The sequence below is a fragment of the Hypanus sabinus genome, chromosome X1, assembly GCF_030144855.1.
Source record: "Hypanus sabinus isolate sHypSab1 chromosome X1, sHypSab1.hap1, whole genome shotgun sequence".
NCBI classification, from domain to species: domain Eukaryota; kingdom Metazoa; phylum Chordata; class Chondrichthyes; order Myliobatiformes; family Dasyatidae; genus Hypanus; species Hypanus sabinus.
This window is the reverse complement of record NC_082738.1, coordinates 22,858,061-22,876,734: the sequence shown is the minus strand read 5'-3', so window position 1 is coordinate 22,876,734 and position 18,674 is coordinate 22,858,061. Positions and strand designations below refer to the sequence as shown.

At 46.6% G+C, this 18,674-nt stretch overlaps 1 protein-coding gene across 3 annotated transcripts in view; it reads right to left on the bottom strand.

The window, feature by feature from the left end:
- The window catches only part of LOC132384685 (formin-like protein 3), a 175,018-nt gene that overhangs the window by 108,482 nt on the left and 47,862 nt on the right, over window positions 1-18,674 (bottom strand). The window lies entirely within an intron of this gene.

The window sequence follows — 18,674 nt, the reverse complement described above, 5'->3', positions numbered from 1 at the left end:
AACTGTTCTTGAGCCTGGTGGTGTGAGTCCTGAGGCACTTGTACCTTCTACCTGATGGTAGCAGTGAGAAAAGAGCATGGCCTGGGTGGTGAGGATCTCTGATGGTGGATGCTGCTTTTCTATGGCAATGTTTCATGTTGATGTGTTCAATGGTTGGGAGGGCTTTACCCGTGATGTACTGGGCTGAATTCACTACCTCTTGTAGGATTTTCTACTCAAAGTCATTGGTGAGAAGGTACCATCTCAGCAAGAAGTTGGCACCAGTGTCTCATAGTAATGAGGAGAAAATGCCCTTGTTGCCTGGTCTATAAAGGATTTGCCATTCCTACTACTTGATATGATGCAGTTGCTTACTGTCGCCCTGGATCGAAGAGGGGTTGAATTACATTTCCTTGATCAACATGTTTATATGAAGAACATGTAATTTATCCAACTTCCACCCCTGCTTTCTGCTGCAGAATGAGCTGGATCAGCCAATTGTTGGTGAATGGGACCTTTGTCTAAAATTAGCTCAGTCTGACTAGTGAGAGAGAAAAAAAAAATCCAACAGCGGCCCAGCTGAATTTGGAAAACCCAGGAAGGTCACACAGTCCAAAATGTGGGCATTTTGGAAGCTAAAATGAAGTCTTAGCCTTTATAAAGAGTAAAGGTCACACTTTTCCATACAGACTGGATTTGAAATGTTAACAGATTGACTTAAACACGAGCCAACATTGAGAAAGGAGTCTTTTAATTTTACACATTCAGTAAACTGAGAGAAAAGAGAAAGAAAAGAAAATGGCACAGAATTCCTTTGTTGACAACCTGGCATGGAGAGTTGAGGGGCTGGCATCATGTGATGCGGTGCTGAAGTGCACACATCAGAAAGGTCTGCATTTTGATTGGAAGTCTGTTTGCTGATATTGGCCGGGACGACCACAAGACAGCTAAAATTAGCCATTAATACCCCCAGGCAAGATTTGGGTTCGGCGATCCAGAGCGAAAGTAAGAGAGGGAGAGCAGATGAAAGAGAGGAAAGAAGGAAACAGAAAGTGAAAGAGAGAAATAAAGAAGAAGGAAGGAGAAAGACAATGTGAGGGAACGTAATAGGAAGTGCAAAAATGGGAGAGAAAGACACTGAGAGGGAGAAGTAAAGTGGAAGATTGAAAGGAGGGATGGGAAAGAGAGAAAAAGAGTGCAAGAAAGTGAGGGAAAAGCGAAGAAGATAAAAAGACAGAGCAAAAGAGATCAAGAGCGGGAAAGGGAGGGAGATAAAGAAAGGGAGAAAGAGAATATAATTCTGGGACTCCAGTGCCTCTTGCTCATGTGTATTATTCAGAAGAGTAGAGTCCAGGTCAGGGCCAGTAACACCAGCTCGAAGTGGTCATATTCCATGTTCTCCCAATGCAACAGGTTGAATCGTATATACTCCTGGCCAACAGCTCTGCAGAGTGCTACCTGCAATGCTCTGCTCAATGTCCAGCTCACGCCTGACTTCCACACCAGAAAATTCGAAAACAAAATCAGAAATGAGCCGAAGTCAGCTGATAGCATACCTGCTCTGCAGCTCAGCGCCAACAAACATCCTGAGCCGGGCTGGAGACACTTTGTATCTGGCTCCTCAGCTTTACGCCAGAGTTTGCTGACATCAGTAGCTTCTCATTCAATTAGGGTTGTGCCAAGAGCAGGTAAGTGTTCCATTGAAGAGTCACAGATGGGAAACATTAACTGTTCCTTCTTCCATAGGTGCTGCCTAACTTGCTGAGAGTTTCCAGCATGTTCTGATTTTGTCTCAGTATTCCTACATCTGCAGTTTAAGTAGCTGCAACTTAAAACTTTAAGTAGCTTGTTTATTTTATTTTATTTTTTACTTTGTCTTTGTTCTTTCTAAATTAATTTCAGATAGTTTAAGAGAACTCATAAAAACAGCTCACACAAAATGCTGGTAGAACACAGCAGGACAGGCAGCATCTATAAGGAGAAGCACTGTCGACGTTTCGGGCCGAGACCCTTCGTGGAGTTAGGTTGGAATTGGAACAGGGTGCAGTGAAGTCGAGACGGTTGATGTCCTGTCGGCAATTAGCAATATTAGCAAATCCAGAGCAGGCAGAAGACCAGAGCGGGGTGTCCATGAAGAGGAGGAGGGTTGAAGACGGGAGAAGGGGGTCATTGGTGGGGGTAGGGGAGTCCTTGTCAAAGAAGTAAGCTCGGAGACGGAGCTGGCGGAAGAAGAGTTCAGCATCATGGCGTACACGGAACTCGCTGAGGTGTGGGCGAAGGGGGACAAAGCTGAGGCCCTTACTGAGGACAGAGCGCACGAAGGGTCTCGGCCCGAAACGTCGACAGTGCTTCTCCTTATAGATGCTGCCTGGCCTGCTGTGTTCCACCAGCATTTTGTGTGTGTTGCTTGAATTTCCAGCATCTGCAGATTTCCTCGTGTTTGCTCATAAAAACAGCTTTTGATTTTAGAGAGGTGCAGAATCACATATGTTTAATATGGCTATGAGAAGCGTGTCAGTGGAAGCTGGAGAACTAGAGCATTTGGTGGGTCGGATCAGGCAAGATCCGACCTAATATTTTCTTTATGTAGCTACTAAAGGGCTGAGATCAAATGAAAATAAAAAAGGGAACAACATAATGCTATTATTTCCCTTTGAAGCATTGTCTAAGATATTCAATCCTGAAGGCTCCAGACCACTGTAAAAGCTGAACAGCCATCTTTGAAACCATGTGACCAGGAGAAGCCAACGCTCATCAAACTGTAGAGGTGTAGCTTCAGGACAGTACATTTTGTTCAAAGTCAGACAGTACACAGCAAGGTAGGAGACAAAACCCTTACGAGACAAGCCTACAGTTGACCCTCCTTATCCGCGGGGGATTGGTTCCAAGACCCCTCGTGGATACCAAAAAACACGGATGCTCAAGTCCCTTATTTAACCTGTCTGAGTGAGGTGGTCTTTAGGACCCAGCGGAACCCCGGACTTTATTTAATCTGTCTCAGTGCGGTGGACATTAGGACCCGGCGCAGCTCTGAATCCGCAGTGTTTCTGTTCATGAAAATAATCACGATCACAATAGAAAATAAAGTGGAAATAATAAAGCAATCGGAAAGAGGTGAAACGCCATCGGTCATTGGAAAAGCGTTAGGCTACAGTTGGTCAACGACGGAGCAATTTTAATGGAGCATGTGCAAGGCACTGCCCCGATGAAAGCTACAATTATTACTAAGCAACGCAGTGGTTTATTTATTGAAAGACGTATGTTTCTTAAGTGTTTTATATGCATAGAAAGGTAAAATATGTACTATATACTAAGAAAAATGTTTGACTAATTGACGCTAAATAATACTGGATGTACCTGTTCCGACTTCAAATCCGACTTAAAGATGGACTCAGGAACGGAACTCGTTCATAACCCGGGGACTGCCTGTACTTTTAAATCATCTCTAGATTACTTATAATACTTAATACAATGTAAATAGTTGTTAAGTTGTATTGTTTAGGGGATAATGACAAGAAAAAATAGTCTGTACATGCTCAAACAACAAGTGCTGGAGAGAGAACTTCCGGGTTTTCCTGACCTACAGTTGGTTGAATCCGCGCATGCAGAACCCGCGGATAAGGAGGGCCGACTGTATTTACTGGAGATGAACGCAGAGGAGAAGGACTGTCCGACAAGGAGTGAGGTTGCGTGATGAATTCTAGAGAAGTGCAAACACAAGCGATTCTGCAGATGCTGCAAATGTTGAGTAAGATACACAAAATGCTGGACAATCTCAGCAGGTCGTGTAGCATCTAAGGAAATTAAAAACAGCTGATGTTCCTTCTCCTTCAGCCTTTCACCTCTTTCACCTATCCCCTCCCAGCTTCTCACTTCATCACCCCTCCTCCACACCTTCCCCTTCACCTGGTTTCATGTATCACTTTCCAGCTTGTACTCCTCACCCCTCCACAAGCTTCTTATTTTAGCTTCTTCTCTCTTCCTTTCTAGTCCTGATGAAGGTTCTTGGCCCAAACCATTCACTGATTATTGCTCTCCATAGAGGCTGCCTGACCTGCTGAGTTTCTCTCTGGTTACACATCCTGACAGAATGAAGTACCCTTCACTCTGATCACTATGTCACAAGGCCCAGTTAACACGGCAGGCAGGATCCCGATGAATTTATGTCTGCACAACACCGCCCCTTGCATACAGGGAGGAAGCAAACCACCAAAGCGGCACTGAGGTGATGTCAGCATTGTGTGAAGACTGCTTGGTGTTTGAATTTTTTCTTCTACATTTCAACTGTTTACTTTGACCTAGCTTCTTCCAGAGGAAGAGAGGACAACCCACATGGGGGAGAACGGCTGGTTGCTTCGGGGAAACACAGGACACCAGTTTCTTTCACAAAATTGAAGCTGCATGTTAGATGGAATAATTTTTCCCCCAACCTCTGAGCCTGTGCTGTTGCTATAGAAATGCAGGCCTGACATGTTTCTTAACTCCTTGTAGTGCTCTCTCAACAGCTCCTCAAATATAACAACTCTCTGCTCATCCTCATGAATGTCAGGCAGCATCTATGGAAATAAATGATGTCTCCAACCAAGACCCTTCATCAGGAACCAAGAAAGCCTTGGCTATGAACAATAGCTCTGTTGTGTTTATGTGTCCCACAGTGCCACAGCTGTAGGGCCACTGCATCACAGCTCCAGTGACTTAGGTTCGATCCTGATCTCGGATGCTAAGTGTGTGGAGTTTGACCTTGTCAGTAGGTTAAATGGCCACTGTAAACTGTCCCTAGTGTGTAGGTGAGAATCTGTGGAGAACAGGTTACATGGAAAGATATTGGGTGATTGGGATCACTCTGAGCTGGCATGGCTTGGTTGAGCTGAAATGGTTTCTTCCTTCTATGCTGTGGAAAATATGAAATTGTGGCGACCCACTTCCTAGCGCACTCGAACCGGCTCACAAATAGCCAGCGCGCCGGCATAAAGGCCAGTCCCAAAAGGGCGCCAAGTCTGCTTCACCAACAAAGGGAAAAGCTCGCGCGGGACTGTGAATATGTGCCCCCTACAGCATCCGCGCCCGGGGAGGGCGGGATCAGGGAGGCTTTAAAGCGAGGCCGCGAAGTTCGAATAAAATCTTCTTTAACTGCAGTTTACCGACTCCGTGTCGTTATTTTAGCGCTGCGTGTAGCACACCGCTACAAAATACCCTTTCATTGAAATACAATTGTTGTTGTAATGCCCCCACACCTTTTCTGGGGTGAAAAATTTCAAAGGTTCACCAAACCCTGAGAGAAGTCCTGTTGTAAGATGGTTGGCCACTTATTCTGAAATTACGTTCCCTAGTTCTAGTTCCCCACATTAGGTACCCACATCCTTTCATCAGTCTGTCAGAATTTTACATACTTCAACACAATAACCTCTCACTCATTGAAACTCCAACCTGCTTGACCTTTCCTCATACATCAACCCCTTCATTCTCAGAAATAAATCCCATAGATCTTTTTCTGCACTGCCTCCAAAGCAAGTCTACCCCTCCTGATTAGTTCATCCACTGTGTGTCATTACAGGCAGCTGAAAACCTCAAGAGAAGTTTGGGTAACTTGGGTTACACAGGCTTTTGGTGCACAGCTGGGGTAGGAGGGAAGAAGGTGATCAACAGTTGAGGTGGCGAGCCTCTGGCAGCAAGAGTGTGGTAGAGAGAGTGAGAAAGCAAGGGGTAAGGGGAGGAGGAGGGGGCCGAGATGAAGGGGTTCAGGGGCAAAGCTAGAGACAGCATATTTAGGAACTGAAGTGGGCAAGCTCATGTGGATATGTCTGGGTATGCTTGTTCACATACTGTATGTGTTTAACATAGCCTGGCCTCTACTTATCATGGACACCCTTGAAAATGGACCCCCTCAGCCCCTGTTGCTCCAGACAAAAGCAACTCTAGCTTGTCCAAACTCTAATCCAGGTAGCATCTGGTAAACCTCTTCTTCACCATCTCCAAAGCCTCAACATTTTTCCTTTGATAGTGTAAACCGAACTGAATGCAGTAGTCCAGATACTGCCTAACCAGAGTTAGACCTGAAGACCATAAGGCATAGGAGCAGAATTACACCATTCAGCCCATCGAGTCTGCTCCACCATTCCATTATGGTTAATCCTTTTCAACCCTATTCTCCTGCCTTCTCCCCATAACACTTGACACCCTTACAAGAACATACCAACCTCTGCTTAAATATACTCAATGACATGGCCTCCACAGCCGCCTGTAAATATTCCCAGTCTCTGCAGCCTCTTCTCCTCTTGAGGGGCCCTGATTCTCTCATTTCTGCGTGATTGGAAGTGCACACTTGCACCATTCCTCACTCAAACATTGCCACTTATCGCTTTTCAAAAAGCTGGAAGCTGGAAGATGCTGAGGCTGGAAGTTAGAAATAAACAGAGACCACTGGAAATGCTCAGGCCAGGAAGCATCGGTGGAAATAGAAACAGTTAAAGATTCTGGACAACAACCTTTCAGTTGTTGCCTGACCTTCTGAGTATTTCTAACTTTTTCTCTTTTTATTATCATGGTTTGAAAGGCTGGGATCTAATCTACTGGGCCCACTGCTGAAAATCCTGTGTACTTCCTTTCCAACCAGCATGTACAGGTTCACCAATATCTCCCAGTGACCAACCACCATTCCCTCACACGTTGCTCATCAATCTTTCAATACTAGTTTAGCTTGCATTACCAATCCTGAGTGAATTGGCCCATATAGAGCAACATATACCTCAGCTGGCCCAGTTCTCCCAGCTATCCTGGTCCCACTGAAGATTTTCCTAGTTTGGCAAGTTGTGCTCAACTTGGAATTTTTGCTTCTCTTCTCATTCCCATAAGACTGACGTGTATGATAAACAGAAACAGCACCACCACACCCCCCCTCCCATCCTCCAAAAATTTGAGCATGGAATCTAATGACTGTTTCTGGTGACCACTTATTCATGCACTTGTTAAACAATCAAGCTGTTAACAGCAGTCAGTGGCACAAATACTGGCGTAAGTCCAAGAGAGTCAGCTCCTTTTTGCTGGCGGAGAGATGGGAATGAGAGACACACACAGGTGGAACGAAGAGTCCAAGTCCCTCAAGTCTGCTGGAGTTACACGCTCTCACTCCCCAGGGTCTTGGTGATGAAAGGCAAAGTGTTGCAGCCCTTCCAAACACACAGGCGAGCTGGAATAATATGCTTCTTGTAGTCTGCATCAGCTCAGTCAGGACGACTCATGGATTTGGTCTTAGTGACGATCGTCCACTTGCAGGAAATGGAGTTGCTATGGTGACTGAAGAGTTTCCTTGCCAGAGCTTGGTCAGCTGGATGCAGTGTAATGAAGGGGAAAACACAAGTGGGTGGAGCAGTCGCTGACTTAAGGCACAAAATGTGTTGGTAGGGCAGGGTCTGGGAGAGGGTGCGCGACATCTAAGCCATAAATGGTCTCAGCTCTGAGGCAATGCAACTGTTGTAACTCTCCTCAGTCCCAAAGTCAGAATGTGAAAGAAGGAAGAACGGAAAATGAGTTTTTCTTTATGACTCATCGATCATAAGGGCCCACAAGAGGCACGAAGCTCAACAGGACACTGAAAAGAACCAAGCAATTTAAGAGGCTAACTCCAAATCCTTCATCCACAAACAGGAAGATCCCTGTGGCTGCCCAATTACTGTCGGCCAAGTCCTCAATCTTCTGATATCTCGAAGTTGAACAGTCAAATACTGTTGGACCCAAATGAGCTCATGACCAGTTTGAGTGACCACTAAAATAAATGTTTGTACATGTCTTCCCAGCTGCCAACAGGCACTGCCCTTTTATAATAACCAACCACCATAGCCAATGGATAAACAAGGCCAGTGCTTGATTCAGCCAGCAATTACACTAACCCTCAAAGCCACAAATGCCTGCACCAGACAATTCCACGTGTACTCAGTTATTACCACACTTTGCTTAAAACAGTGTTTTCACTTCACTTAAAACAGTGGCTTGTGAGTCATTCCCGTGAGTGCTTGGCATCACTTGCATCACCAAATGATGCACTTGTTCAAGCACTTATCGTACACAGAATTACACAGACAATGTACATCTGCCCAGTACTTCATAGCCCACATCTACCCTGCTGCTGCACTCCCCAGTTGTTCTTGCAGAATATCAGGTCACAAAATTAGATTTTATATGACAAGTCCCATGCTCTGCTCACTTGAGAGAGTATACAAGGAGGTGTCTTTAGGGAACTCGTCATTTGATTAACTTGGGTCTGAGGAAGACAGTCGGGTTTACTGTTGAAACACTGCAATCAGTATCTGCAAGTATGTGACTGTTAAGGCCAGAGATTTAAGCAGATCATGAGCTGAGAGTTCAATATGACCAGCACCAGGTTAGAAAGGTATCGCTTCCAAGTTGGTGTTACCTAGGCCTCTCTGGCCAGAGTACCTGGCAACCTCCATTCTGAAGTCAGCACCCATGAAGACAATTCTTTCTTTAAAGCTGCACTTTACCCTCAAAACCCCACCGAAACACAATTCCTTCCTTGTCCAACAGGAAAGACGGGGGGGGGGGGGGGGGCAGAGTGGCAAACTCCTTACTGTTTGGACTTGCTTCAATAGTCTACGTTTGTGTTCAGAACAGACTCTCCTAACTGTACATTGGTCCTCTCATTCCCATTGGAAGCCCTTCCACAGAACTATAACCAACCAATAGAAGTAGATCCCCACTTGAATCTGCATTTTATAGCCAACTGAGATAGAACAAACCTTCCTACTGGGCCTCAGAAAGTGATTAATTGTGGCAACTGATGACAGGAGACAGAGAGCTCTCACTTTTTGGAGAGGTAGGGGTGGGAGAGAGACAGACACAGAGACAGAGACACAGACCTGTGCAAAAGTCTCAGGCAAATATATAGTATATAACTAGGGTACCTAAGACTTTTGCACAGTACTATAATAATTTTATGTATTACACTTTACTGCTGCCGCAAAAAAAAGCAAATTTCATGACATATGTGAGTGATGATAAACCTGATTCTGACTTTGGTATCTATTGTGGACTAAGAGAGGGAAGGGGGCAGGGAGAAGGGAATCATGGTTGGGAAAAGGGGGTAGGGAGACATCCTGCAATGATCAGTAAACCATTTGTTAAGAATTAAATCACCTTACCTGGTGTCTCAGGGCTGGGTGTGTCTGCACCTGCTCCACCCCGTCTCTGGCACTCCTTCTTTACCACCCGTCCCGCTCCCCTCCCACGGCGCTCCACCCTCACCATCCCCAACATCCTTTGCTCCCGCCAGATTTACAAACTCGCTCTCCGCTCCACATTGACAAATACGGTACTGTGCAAAAAGTCTTAGGCACCCAAGCTATACATATGTGCCCAAGACTTTTGCATAGTATTGTATAGAGACAAGGAGATGCAGAGACAGAGATATGGGGACTGAGCTACAGAGAGTGTGTGTGCTGGCAGTCTCACATAGCAGTCCCCAAGTATTACTTGCATCAGAGAGAGGGCCACTGGTATTCCAGTACACTGCACCATACTACCTGGGAAATACCACCCCCCCCCCCCCCCACCCCCAGAGCAAACAGGAGTTCAAACTCAAACATTCTGAAAGGGAGGCCAATATTTTCTAGCACAGAAGCAGTAGTGGACTCCCCTGTTTACAAGCTGTTATTGGACAGGAAAGTTGTCCAATGTAAAGTCTTCATCAACTTTCCCACAATGTGGTAAAGCTCTCCCAGCATTTGTAAATCAGAGTGAATTATGTTTTACCGTTCAATGCTTGTTTTGGGTTTACAAAAGAGCTTTATTGAAGTTCTGAGGTGTGGCACTAGCCTTCTTTAAAAACTATTTCAGCTCAGTCTGAGTTATCTAATTATGCAGCTTTAACAAAGCACAGTACAGACGGCACAGTAGTCTTGTTTTCAGGAAAAAAATAAAAGAAATAAAAGAAAATTTTATAAGGGGCAGCCAAAATCAACAAAACACAGCTGTAGAAAATTAATGAAAACTGATTGCCAAGCTCAGTTCTGCTCTCTGCATCCCTGTAGTTTCTGAAAATGAGGCAGTTGTCTGTGGAGGGCTGGAAGACGGCTTTCGCACCAGAAGCCATGCCCATTTCCCCCTCTGCCAGAGCTGCCCCAACATTTCTGAGGCTTCGGTCATGGAGAGATACAGCTCAGACATAGCGCCTTTATGCCGACCATCAACCACCCAGTTTCACTGATCCCATTTTATTCACCCCACGTTCCCATCAATTGCCCCAGATTCTACCACCTATCACACACTAGGGGCAGTTTGCAGCAGCCAATTAACCTACCAACCTCTGTGTCCTGGGATGTGGGAGGAAGCCGAAGCACCAGTGGGAAATCCATGCTTGTCACAGGGAGGACTTGCAAACTCCACGCAGACAGCAGAAGAGTCAGGATTGAACTGGGGTGTCTAGAGTTGTGAGACAGATGATCTACCAGCTGCTCCTAGTCTGTGAGGGTCATGGAATCCCCTGCTCCAGCTCTAGGTTACAAACATCCCTAAAGTACCTCATGCTCCCCACTGTCCCACTGCATCGAATAGAAAAACAAATTGTTTATATGACTGGACATCATGTCTATGGCTAAAAATATGGGCACTGTAGCCTTGCCCCAAAGAAAACTCTGCTTGTCGGTCATCATACGGCCACATCTTATGCATCTGTAACACACTGATTTATGAGCATGTGTATCTCAACTTGACCACTGGAAACTGGAAATACAATGCCCAAAGCAATTTCGCCCAAATGAGGATGGAGGTTGAGTAGGCCATATTTATACCTGCATCAAACGAGGCTTGTGCCCCCACATCACAAGCTCATGGATCCAGGGACCAGAGCAGAAAATCCAGGCTGACACTCCCAGTGTCTTACTGAGGATTGTATCGCTGGAAGTGTGGTATTTGAGATGAGACACAAGAACTTAAGAAATAGAATCAGAAGTAGGCCATTCTGCCCCTTGCATCTGCTCTACCCCAATAAGGACTGTTTTCTCAGCTTCATTTTCTTGCACTAATCCCATATCCCTTGATTCTCCTAATATCAAAAAATCTAACAATTGGACTTTAGTATACGCGGAGCCTCCATGGCCCTTTTGTGTAGAGAAGCCCAAAGATTTGCCACCTTCTGGATGAAGAGATATCTTCTCATCTCTCTCCTGAATGGCCAGCCCCTTATTCAGAGACTATGACCCCTGGTTCTGGACTCTTCAGCCAGAGGAAAATGGTCATCCCACAATATAGCCCAATCAGAATTGTGTGATTGTATCAACAAGATTGCTTCCCATTTCTCTAAGCACAAAGGAAAATAGGCCCTGTTTGCTTAATTTCTCCTCATAAGGCACTAAACCAGAGCTCCATCTGGTCTTTTGGTTGGACTTAAAGATGTTTGGCACTATTTCAAGAAAGTGTATAAGCATCCTCCTCATTGTACTGAGTCCAATATTTATTCTAAAATCAACCGTATTGAGACAGAAACTCTGGTCACTTATTCACTGCTGTTTGCACAAAATGGCTGTTGACTACTTCAAAGCTGTTCCAGGAGGCTGAAAGCACTTTGGGGATGTCTTGATGCTGTCAAGGATGTGAAGTAAAAGTTAGTGTAACTCCCTGGGTCGCCTCAGGCTCGCTCAGTTCATTTCGTCTAGGGGGAGCAGCCTTCGGCCCCGCCAAACTGGGTAATCAGCTGGTGTGGATGCTGTGTGATGTCCCCGCCTCACCCAAAAACAGACAGTACACCATATGCGATTAAATGAGTACAATTTATAAAGGTTACTATAACTAAGTGATTAATAACGATACAGTATATATGAAGAGAAAATTAAAGAAAAGGCGCCAAACTTATCAAAGTCCAAACCACTTTGTGCACAGCCGTTGGAGCTCAATTACTGAAGTCTTCTGGCCACCATTCGATCCCCTCTGAACTCCTCGACTCGCAGCTCAGGACCCTCCGAACTCCTCGACTCTCCAAACAGCTCAGGACCCTCCGAGTGGTCAACCAAGCACATCTAGCTTCATCCCCCCCTCCTCGGAGAATCTCCTGGCCTCGGACCCCCCTTTGGGGTCCGATCCTCGCCCAGCTTAGAGCATTGCGTCCTCTCTCTCGACCCCCTCGCGCCGATCTGCCCAAAAGCCCGTCAACAAAAGCTTACAGACTCAGAAGAAAGAACATTAATCCCCATTTGGTTTACAAAGGAATACCATTCTCGTTATCAGTAAATTAGCATTCCTGCTAGTTAACAAAAGAAAACCCTTTCCCAACAGTAACAAAGAAAAAAAGAAACCCCCTTTACACACTTCCTCCACCAAATAAAAGTCATGTCCTCATGACTACTAAATAACTCGCCACCTTTCCTGCCAACACACCGTAACCCAAGCACAAACAGTGACATCTCCTCCCCTCACAGTAACCCTCACGCCCTGTTCCTCAGGCGCTACTTAGGCCAACTATCTGGGAGTTCCCTAACCCTTCTGAGGCCTCCGTACCCCCTCACCTAAACCCTTCAGGCTCGGACACAACTGGGGATACCTTGGGCCCACTACCAACTCCTCTCTCAACCTCTCACTCATGCCCCACACTACACACAGCTAACCCTCCCCGCTACACCTGACTCAATGGGAGAAGGGCCAAAGGTCTCTTCCTCAATCGAGAGAAAGTCAGCAAAAGGCAGTATGTACCACACATCCAGCACATCATCCATCGAATCTGTATTCTTCCTCATTCCTGTGATCGGTAGCTGCTGTTTGATCTTCTCCAAACGGAAACACATGGCCTGCACTGCTCCCGCAGTCTCTTCAGCCTCCTGTTCAGTATTCACTGCACTTCTCTCCAGCTTTTTCTTCCTCATGACTTCTTCCAGATCAACTTTCAGGTTTTGCACTTCATTTGAACTGTCGATGGTCATCTTCAGGTTTCCTTCAAGCTTCCGCTTCTCTCTTCTGAGATTCGTCTGTAATTTCTTCACCTCCGCAAACTCCCCTCTCCGGGTTCTCAGTTTGCTATTACCCTCAGTCAGACAACTTTCTTCATTCTCTCCAACTTGTAAGTCTTCCAAATGGTTCCAGATCACTTTCTCCAGTCTCTCCGTCTTCATTTCAAACTTGATTCCGTAGAGACAGTCACTCACGAGCTGCGACCTTCACCAGCCCTGGCACGTGTCCTGAAAACACTTTAACTCGGTAGTTCTCAGCTGCTCCTGCAACGACCTCACTTCATATTCTCCTGAGGCAAATCGAAACACCAAGAGATCATCCACATACACCAAAACTCCAAACGCCTCCACATCCCCTATGGTCTTCCACCTGCCCAGCAGGAAGGTTGCAAGGGCTCCAGATATGCCCTGTGGCATCTTTTCGGACCCGAAGACTCCTAGGGAATTTATAATGGCCGTCTTCTCCTTGTCGGCCCCACTCATCGGTATCTGGCAACATCCACTCCTCAGATCCAGCACCTTAAACCACTTCACACCACTCAGATAGGCCTCTTCGGCCCTCAGGGCCATATTCTGGTCACTGACAGTGCGCCTCTTCAACGCAATATAATCCACACACACGCTGCCTACTTCTTCCACGGCTTCAGGGGCCAGTCGCCGCAACCTCTCTCTCTCCGAGGTGTCTTCAGCAGTCAACTTCGCTCCCTCGTGGTATTTCGCAGCGTCCACTAAGAGGGTCTCACCCTCAGATACTTCCCCCAGGCCGTACCACCACTGGCTCTTGTTTGAATTCGGTATCGGCCCAATGCTGCTACACACGTCCACACAAGCAGCTCGAAACTCTGGGTGCATCGACAATGCCTCCAAACAACGCTCACCCGCCTCCTCCGGGCAGGCCCCCAAGCGCACCAGCAGGATATTGGTTCTCTCCAGAACCGAAACGCTGCCCGTCTCAACAGAGTCCGGACACATCAGCATTAACGATTCATGAACCTCAGTCTCCTCCACATTTCCCTCTAAGAACTCCATTTTCACTGACCAACAACCGTCGTCTGGATAATCACCGGCACTGGTACCCCGAATCTCCAGTGTCCTCAATGTCGTCAAGGGTAAATGCTTCCAATAACGGTTATGAAACAAACTGTACAGCAACTTAACCGGCGCCCCGGTGCCGAGGATGGCTTTAACTTGACTTCCATCCATCCGTAACAACACCTGTGCGCTTGGTCCCTCTGAGCCTTCAGGAATAGGGTCTGTTCCTTTCGGGAGTTCCTTGGTACATTGCTGGGAACGTGCTCCCCCAGAGACCCCAATCCGTTCCCCCACTGGGCCTCCTCTAAGTTTCCCGACACCTCTCGAATCAACGGAACAACTGATCCCCTTGACAGATCCCCTTGGCACCACAAGCAATTTATCTGCCCCCCTAGGCAAAAAGGGATACCCTAAAAACTTTCCACCAATCTCCTGCCACGGATATGATAAGCCCCTCAGCTGCGGCATTTGACTTCCAGTCAAACCACACGCATTTTCCCACACTTTCCCAGAACTGGCAGCGGTCACTTCGAGGTAATTGCGCCTGACAGTTCTAACAAAGTCACCAGCCTGCCTACTCAAACTTTCAACCCGTCCCTGTCGCTTTCCCTCAGCCAAGCACTGCCACTCACCCAACAACTGAGGGGTCCGCTCCGCCCACGCCTCCGCCCCTTTAGGGCTGGACGTTATTCCAACAACCGGGCGGAGCTCACCACTGCTGAAACATCCCAACCTGTCACTCCTCAGTCTCCAAACAGTACGGACAGCCCATGGTCCCACCACCATTTCGTCAGCACTAGTTGGAACTCGAACAACGACCTCCAGGCTAGCAACAGCAGCCACCCCACCCAACACACACGTAGCGATAACCAGCAATCACACACCCACAAAGGCACACCAGCTCTTCGCCGCAGACACAATTTAAATAGGGTGATCACACAGCTTCCACAGAAATCAATCCCGGACGAGCCCCCACAATGTAACTCCCTGGGTCGCCTCAGGCTCGCTCAGCTCATTTCGTCTAGGGGGAGCAGCCTTCAGCCCCGCCAAACTGGGTAATCAGCTGGTGTGGATGCTGTGTGATGTCCCCGCCTCGCCCAAAAACAGACAGTACACCATATGCGATTAAATGAGTACAATTTATAAAGGATACTATAACTAAGTGATTAATAACGATACAGTATATATGAAGAGAAAATTAAAGAAAAGGCGCCAAACTTATCAAAGTCCAAACCACTTCGTGCACAGCCATTGGAGCTCAATTACTGAAGTCTTCTGGCCACCATTCGATCCCCTCCGAACTCCTCGACTCGCAGCTCAGGACCCTCCGAACTCCTCGACTCTCCAAACAGCTCAGGACTCTCCGAGTGGTCAACCAAGCACATCTAGCTTCATCCCCCCCCCCCCTTCCTCGGAGAATCTCCCGGCCTCGGACCCCCCTTTGGGGTCCGATCCTCGCCCAGCTTAGAGCATTGCGTCCTCTCTCTCGACCCCCTCGCGCCAATCTGCCCAAAAGCCCGTCAACAAAAGCTTACAGACTCAGAAGAAAGAACATTAATCCCCATTTGGTTTACAAAGGAATACCATTCTCGTTATCAGTAAATTAGCATTCCTGCTAGTTAACAAAAGAAAACCCTTTCCCAACAGTAACAAAGAAAAAAAAAGAAACCCCCTTTACATTAGCCTCATTGCAGAATGGATTGGAATTCATCTGAAGCCCAATTGAGGGCTTGGGGCCAGGAGTTTGGTGGGGAGAGGGGGGGGGTCACAAAATACCTTGCTCCATTGAGTGATATCAACAGGATGTTGGCACTGCTGTTATGGAGACATGGACCTCAGGCAACCAACTTGGAACCCATCCCCAAAGTCCTGCAGGTGACCGGTTGGAGGAGGTGTCAGGAGTTTTACAAATCAGCGTGGGCAGCTGCCCTCCCAAGCCAGCACTTCGAACTCCAACTAAACACATCCTGAAGGGGAAGGAAATAAATGAGGTAAAAGGGAGTCCTCTTAGAGGCCAGAACATTTGCCTGGGTGTGAAGGCAGAAGACACGTGTAACATTCTGCATTTATGAAAGAGGAGAAAAGTAAAGGCATCAACACCAAGAAGGAAGGATGTGACGTATTCGCAACACATGGCGAGAGCACAAAGCCCTGGGAAATTTATCAGATTGTCGGGTATATGAGGAGTGTAGAATGGCATATTGGAAACAGCAGCAGCCATACTCTCACTCATCCCTCGCCGCAACCTGGACTGGTAGTACTGGTAGATCGATGGATATGCCATGGGTTACAGGTCATGGTAGTGGACACCTCTGTAGCTGCTGATGGGCCACAGAGCATCGTGATGCCTACGTAGGGGCTGCCAGATCTGTTTTAAAAACTATCCCAATTAGTTTGATTGTAATGCCACAGAACACAATGGAGAGAACCTCACTGTAAGTACAGGCACAAGGACTTGCAGTGGTCGGTCCTATCAATGTGATCAGGGACAGATGCACCTGCTACAGGTAAATTAGCGAGGAGGAGGTCAAGTAGGTATATCCTTTGTGTTGATAAACTCACTTTCTGCCACAGACCCCAAACGGCAAGTATATCCTTCAGGGCTTGGCCAGCTCAGTCAGTGCTTGGTGATGGGCACTGAAATCCTGCCCACCCAGAATATATTCTGTGCCCTTGCTACTTTCAGTGTGTCTTCCAAGTATGTTCAACACTGACTCATCAGTTGAGGGAGGAGTAAACAGGAGGAGGTTTACTTGACCGAGGTATTGCATCTGAGAAGTGCACATAAATTAATCTACAGCACGAGTATTGTTTACAGCTCTGATAATGGGAAAGATGTGATTGCACTGTACAGGTTACGGAAGAGATTTATCAAACCATTGCAAGGCCTGGGGAATTACAGTTATGAGGAGAGATTGTCTAGGCTGGGTTCATTTGCTCTAGTGAAAAGGAGACTGAAAGGAGATTAACTGAGATATAGAAAATTATAAGAGGCCCTTTGCAAAGAACTAGGTGACCAGGGGCACAAGTTTACAGTAGTTGGTAGAAGAATTAGAGGGAAGCTGAGGGAATTTTTTTTCACCTGAAAAATAGCAGGGGGTGTGAATCTCACTGCCTAGGAGGGTGGATGAAGGAGAAATGCTCACCACATGTAAAAAGCGCTGAGTTTACGACAGATGGTAGCTGACAAGGGGCGGCATGGTAGTGTAGCAGATAGCATAACGTTACTACAACAGGAAAGCTGGGTTCAATTCCACCACTGTCTGTAAGGACTTTGTACATTCTCCCTGTGACAGCGTGGGTTTCCTCGCATATTTCAAAGACATACGGATTAGTGGGTTAATTGATCACATGGGATTAATTGGCTGGCGCAGGCTCTTTGGGCTGGAAGGGCCTGTTACTGTGCTGTATCTCCAAATAAATTTAAAAAAACTAAAGGAGGTGTATTCTTCAGCATCAGATTGGCTTCCTTTTGGATCCTGGGTTTCCATGATTTTACAAAAAGTTATTATACCTCCCGTGCTTTAGGACCATTATCAGCAAAGCCTTTCACACCCGAGGTGCATTGCTCTTCCATTGTAGCTTATCAATTACGCTGGTGAAAGAACACCACAAGATGGTTCCAGCTGAAGAGCCTTTCCGCTCTCTTAAACCCATGTTAAATTACTCATTAGCTCCAACTTATCACAAACTTTGCCCTGATCATGATGTTACTGGGAAAGGGGCTGTGGATCAGAGAAGAGGGACATCTATGGGCTTGTGTTGCCTTGGCTGTAGAGCATTGGGGGATATATCCTTATATAATCCAGAGAACTGCCGGATACTTGCACGACTGCCGCTGACTGAAGATACCTCAACCAGAAAGAAAGCAGGTGGGTGTGTGTGTGCTTGCCTGAGTGACAAAGGGACTTCACAAACCTATGGGAGGCCAAATATATTGCAACATCAGGAAAAAAGGCAGCACTAGGCTTGGACCAAAAGGTCATAAGACCCTCTGCTTCTAATAGCAGAGTTGTTCCCAATTAAAAAACTGAGTATGATTATGGCACTCAGCAATCTTTGGATCAGCATTCATCTCACTTGAGAACACACCAGTATATTCAATGTAGCCAAAATGATGTACACACTCCTCAGTGCAAGCCAAACCACAACTGCCACGCAACATCAGTTTTATTTCCAGCTCTCTTTCTCTACTATACTGAAGATCGCTTTCTCACTCAAGTGGTAAAAATTCATCATGGACTTGAACCTTGTCCCACCTTCCTGTAAAACAGTCCTAATGCTTATTGTTTCAGGCCATTCAGCCCAACAGGCCTGCTCTATTCTGACCCCTGCCAATTCTCCTGTACATAATTATTTGATTGTAGAGGATGCAGATTTGTTTCTCAAAAAACTTATCACTGAACAAAATTTTTTTCAATTCCTCTGCCAACTCCTGTAACTCCCTTAAACGTGGTCCTGGCCAAATAACTCTTGACTGCATGACAACAGAGCAATGCTGCGACGTTACACTGCCAGCCTCGTTTGTAGGGTTTGAAACCCTTACCTTCTGACCCTGCAGGAGTGTGCGGCAGCAACTGACACACATTTGGCAGGCGAGATGGGAACAAACAAGCAGCAGAATATCATTGGTATCCACAGCATATCTGCCAAAGAAGTGCGTCTCACAACTTCGCAAGATCAGACCCACAGAAAGAAGACCCAATACTCAAA